General features: G+C 39.5%; 1 long non-coding RNA gene across 1 annotated transcript in view; it reads left to right on the top strand.

The window, feature by feature from the left end:
- Positions 1-5,861, top strand: part of LOC108304640 — a 19,498-nt gene extending 13,637 nt beyond the window's left edge. The window contains exon 2 of the long non-coding RNA XR_001825340.2: positions 4,348-5,861. This is a non-coding gene — a long non-coding RNA (uncharacterized LOC108304640). The remainder of the gene's footprint in view (positions 1-4,347) is intronic.
- The last annotated feature ends 14 nt before the right edge of the window (positions 5,862-5,875 follow it).

Consider the following 5,875-nt stretch of genomic DNA (forward strand, 5'->3'; position numbering starts at 1 on the left):
AAAAAAAAAAAAAAAGAAAAAGAAAAGAAAAAAGTACATGCCAGCTGCCCTTCCCAGGTAGTTGTCAGATAGCATCTGCTTATAATTCATTGGCCAGGCACAGTTATACAACCACACATAGTTGCAAGGGAGTCTGGGAAGTCAAGTCTTTATCCTGGGCAGCCATGTGCACAGCTGAAAACTGGGAGTCTATTATTACAGAAAAGAAGGAAGAGGGTAGTGCAGGATTGCTGACAGCCTGTCTCAGATATATCCACTCACTTTATCCTCCAGATAATGCCTGCAGATAGATACTATTCTTACACTTGTTTTGAATATGGGGAAACTGAGGCACAGAAAGGCTAACAACCTTGGCCAAGGTCATACAGCTAGAGTGAACTTAGGGGACCTGCCTCCAGAGCCTGTGTTCTTCGCTGCCTGCCACACAGCTTCCATGGGCACGAGTCTGGCCCTCTCGAGGCCCCGGAACTGCATGCGTATTCCCTAGCTGTGCCTTCAGCCTCTCCTCTCTTTCCAGAAAGCTGTATTCTGTACTCTCCCACTTCCTTCAGGGCCCCAGTTCAGGCTCTGCCTGATCCTGGTTCTCATGATGTCCTCAACATCTCCCCCACTGTGATACCATTTTATGACGTACAAGGCCTGAGAGGAAGGGCCAAAGACTTTATGCAGCATTGAGGCATTTAAGGAGTGTGATGAAGGGATGTAGGTGAGGGCACCATCACTAAAGCCCCTCCAGTCATGCCTCCCCCTGTCTGCCCTCCACCAAGGGATATGCTTGACAAAGACCGCCACCTATGACTCTGATTCTTTAGACAGGGCCCTGAATGGCTGAGTTAGAAGCTTCAACTCCTTTGGTCTGGAACAGAAACTGGTAGTAGAATTTGCTTAGTGGGGACAATGCTACTATGAAACAGACATGAAATATCATTCTTAGAACACAAAGCAAAAACAATATTCATCAAAGGGAATGATTTTTATTGTTAGACAAAATATCTCTTATCAGAGCACACATAAATCTAGAGAGCAGCTGCATTTTCAGAACAAACAGATGAAATACCTCTTTGGTAACTGCTTAGTCTGGGAAAGCCTCAATTGTTTGCAGAATTGAGTTGAGAAGATCTCCGGAAAGATCAGAGAGCTAGCTTCCTACATCTGCCGGGCTTTTACAGAACAAGTTGCTGAACCTATTTGTGCCTCAGTTTCCACATGTGCAAAATAAAGAGGCTACATTGGAAGACTTCCAAGATCTTGTCTAGATAGAAAATTCCTTGGTTCTAAAAAGGCAGCTTATGTGCATAAAACAAATAGATGGAAATACAGTATCATCTCCTTGGACTTTGCTCTCGAATCTGTACTAATACTGGTTATCAAGTATGCACGGCCAGCCTGCTTCTGTGGCATTGCATGATGGCATGTAATGATGGAACAGGACTGACATGTTCACAAAAGCACTTTCTCTGTGGGTAGGAGGGGAAAACAGTTCCATTTAGCTGATATCACTAATTTTTAAAGAAAACCATATGAGCTAAAGAGAACTGAAGATGAATGTGGGAGCTATGAGTCAGCCACTGAATTAATTTTACATTATAAATGACACAGTTTTAAAGTTTCTTATATTTTATAATACTTGAAATTTTTCTTTAAAAGAGCACACCCGATACATGCTGACACATGTTAAAAAGATTGAACTTTTATTCCCATTCTAAAGCATCTTTAAAACAATGACTGTGCTCTTAGTGATTTTTAATATAAAATACATTTTCTAGCAGTCTTATAAACTGCTAACAGCACTTTTTGTGAAAACTGGCTACTTCACACACACACACACACAGTTCTTGTTATCTTTGTGAAATTTTTTTCCTTTTTCTCAAATTGTTTTATAACAGATAATGTCGCTTAAAAACATCCAGCATTGGCGGGGCGCAGTGGCTCACACCTGTAATCCCAGCACTTTGGGAGGCCAAGGTGGGTGGATAATGAGGTCAGGTGATCAAGACCATCCTGACCAACATGGTGAAACCCCATCTCTACTAAAAATACAAAAATTAGCCAGGTGTGGTGGCATGTGCCTATAACCTGAGCTACTCAGGGGGCTGAGGCAGGAGAATCGCTTGAACCCAGGAGGCGTTGGTTGCAGTGAGCAGAGATTTCACCATGGCACTCCAGCCTGGAGACAGAGTAAGACTCTGTCTCAAGAAGAAAAAAAAAAAAATCCAGCATTTCCATGAGAAATGCAATATTCAGAAAAGTTCTGGATAAGTGATATTTACATATAGTTCCTTTGATCTTAAATATCTAACTCTTAAATAGCATATATGAGAATATTGTTTTCCTTTACTGTCGTAGATTCAAAGTGGCATCACACATTTTCAGGTAGGGAACTAAAATATAAAACCTAGAGATTATATAAGAAAGATCCATGCTGGCCATCCTTACCTCAAAGCAAACCAAGACCCAGAGGCAGAGAAGAATTTCAAAGCCTGACTTAGAGGATTATGGAAAATAATTATATCAAATCAAAGTTTGGGACAATCTTGGACTATGGAAAGAAGAAAAGAACATTTAGCACATTGTTAAAAATAGATACTCATTCTCTTTTAACCGAAGACAGTTCTTTAACATCTTACATTAGCAACACAGACAGATTGGACCCAGTTTTAGTTCATTCTCTGTCACTTAACCATTCCAGGCCTCAATTTTTTCATCACCAAAATGGGGGTGATATTATTTCCTAGCAGGCTAAGTGTGCAGCTGACAGGAGACAATGCATGTGCAATGCTCTGTAAATCATACGGCACTTCAAACACAGAGGTCTGCTGTTATGGGTCAAGGCTGTCAGGAAAGCTCATGGTTAATGCGAACGACCTGGAAATGACTCGTAGCTGTTTAATACGCATGTTTTCGGTATCAAAACTGCAAGCGGGATTCAGTTTGAAAGAGCATTATTAAGAGAAAAAATCTGCTCTGCAGATTCCAACTGTGATGTGGTGCCTGTTTCTTGGCACAGACCTCCCACTTAAACTAATTAAAGTTCCACACAGGTAGAAAACGAATGCTTGACTTGAGATCTGCCATGTGGACCTAAAAGATGGAATTGTCTATGGCTCTTTTATTTTGGTTAAAAGAAAGCAGCATTTGCTTTATTTAAAAAAGAAAAGTAGGGGGAGGGGAATGTATGTGGGTTTGTTTAAATGCTGAAGAAAATTGTGCTAAGCAGCTGGAGGAATAAAAGGGAGGAGCACTAAAGAAAGAATGTGCTAAATCTAAAGATATAAGAACAACACCCAGGAATTGATTGAAAATGCTTTGGTGACAAGTGAGGCATGTAATGACAAGAAAGCAGCATGTGTGCATATTGAGGAGGTGCATGTGGAAAACAGGTTTCTGCTTTTAATTAGCTTTGCCGCTGGGAGGACCTTCTCCCTCCACTTTCTGTCCAGCTCTTCCAGCCCAGAATTCCACTCTGGGTTCTTATGATGTGCTAACGAGGCTGCAGGACAGCTCTGATTGAGTGGGTCAGTAATGCCGGCTCAAGGCCACCTAGAGAAGTGTTCTCTCAGCTTGACAGATGCCCTCTAAAGAAAAACCTGCAAGAGCACCAACCTTTTTGATAGTGGCTTAGATGCTTGAAGCCCAATGTCATTCTTTGGGTGAGATAATGATTCTTCTCTGCCTGGCCCACTATGGTCCCTCCTGAAATTTAAAAATTTTCAGCAATATGTTGGAAAGTCTACTTGTTTTTCTTCAATGTCTGTCCTCTTTCTCTCTTGACAGAATCTCGGTTTTTACTGATTGCACAAAATAAAGACATTTCCCAGCCTTCTTTGCAGCTGGAGTGTGTGTATGTATGTGTATGTAAGGGGAAGTGTTGGGTGCAACCTCTGGGGAGGGAGTATCCCTATCCTCCTCTTTCCTGTCTAGACCATGCAGATGATGATGGCCATCCCTAGAGATAATGAAGCTAGACGGGAGACACCTGGGTCCTTGACACCATGGACCCACCATACTAGTCTTTGGCTGCAAACTCACACATTGTCATGGAATAGAAATAAACCTCAATATTGCTTAAGCCATTGATACTTTAGGTCTCTGTTGCACACAGCTGAACCCATAGTCCAACAAATGTTATCTTCTTGACTCTTACCTTCTTACTCTGATGATTATATTCAGAGAATAAATTTAACTTTGCCTATATCTGGGGTAAAAAAAAAACCACATTTTAAAGGACTCAACAACTCTTCAATAAATCTGGTTCTCTCCAAAAATACTCCAGAATATTCATGTGATTGGAAAACTGGGCTATTTAGTAGAAAAAGAAATTTTTTTTCCTTTTTTTTTTTTTTATAGGGGATTCTTTGGGAAGATAAGATCTCCAAAATTTAGTCTTCAGTTGCATCTGCAGAATGCACTTAGTACATGTTTCGTCAATTCAATGCTCGTTCGGAATTTGGCCAGCAAAAGAGAATGTGAATGCACAGTGCATGATGGTGGACTGAGCTTTGGACATCAACAGGGGAATAAAAATCAGTTCAGCTCTTGCTAAAATAGTTTTCCATTGTCTGAATCAGAACTGAGCACAAATGAGTCACCAAAGTTAAAGCTGAAAAATAACTAAGTTGGGCTAAGAGTCCAATATGCCAAAGCCAAGTCTGTTATACACTATTTTATGGAATTATGGGGAGATAAAGAAGGTTTAGAAAAGAATAAGGTGGAAGACTCTATGTTGGGCTTGTGTGTGTATATCTCATGATGTTTTCAAAAGTACATGGAAAACATGAGAAAACTATGCATGTGTTTCAATTTTTTTTTTTTTTTTTTTTTTTTTTTTTTTTTTTTTATTTTTTTTTTTTTTTTTTTTTTTTTTTTGCCAAACAAACTCATACTAACTTGTTATAACATGTCTGAATAGGATCTAGTGTGAGGCTCTCAGAAGGATAACACATCAGCTTGAAAAGAGCCCCTATGAGAGCAAATGAATTTTGCTAAAATTGAAGCAAAAACAAATGTATCAAATTTATGTTGACACTTGGGTAAAAGAATGGTGAAATCACTGATGCTTATGAAAACTTTAGGAGTAAAATGCCCCAAAGAAATCAGCAGTTTACAAATGGATAACTTGTTTTAAGAAGCAATGAAATGATGTTGAAGATGAAGCCCATAGTGGCAAACCATCCACATCAATTTGTGAAGAAAAAATTAATCTTGTTCGTGCCCTAATTGAAGAGGATTGACAATTAACAGCAGAAACAATAGCACCACAGACAACTCAATTGATTCAGCTCACACAATTCTGACTGAAAAAATCAAAGTTGAGCAAATTTTTTACTCAACGTATGCAAAAACCATTACTCCCAGATCATCTGCAGACAAAAACAGAGTTTTCAATGAAAACTGGAAACAAGTAACATCAAGATCCTGAAGCATTTCTTTAAAGTAACAAGAGATGAAATATGGCTTTACCAGTACAATCCTGAAGACAAAGCACAATCAAAGCCATGGCTGCCAAGAGGCATTAAGTGCTCTAGTCAAAGCAAAAGTATACTAGTCAAGAGCAAAGATCATGGCAACAGTTTTGGCCATGATCAAAGCATTTTACTTGTTGACTTTCTGTAGGGCCAACAAATGTTAACATCTGCTTATTATGAGAGTGTTTTGAAAACGTTAGCCAAAGATTTAGAAGAAAAACACCCAGGAAAACTTCACCTGAGATCCTCCTCCACCATGACAATGCTCCTGTTCATTCCTCTCATCAAACAAGAGCAATTTTATGAGCGTTCTGATGTTAGGCATCCTCCTTACAGTCCTGATTTGGCTCCTTCTGACTTCTTTTTGTTTCTTTCCTCAGTTAATAATGAAAAAAATGCAGAGCTGACAG

The sequence above is a fragment of the Cebus imitator genome, unplaced genomic scaffold (genome assembly GCF_001604975.1).
Source record: "Cebus imitator isolate Cc_AM_T3 unplaced genomic scaffold, Cebus_imitator-1.0 Scaffold56, whole genome shotgun sequence".
Taxonomy (NCBI): domain Eukaryota; kingdom Metazoa; phylum Chordata; class Mammalia; order Primates; family Cebidae; genus Cebus; species Cebus imitator.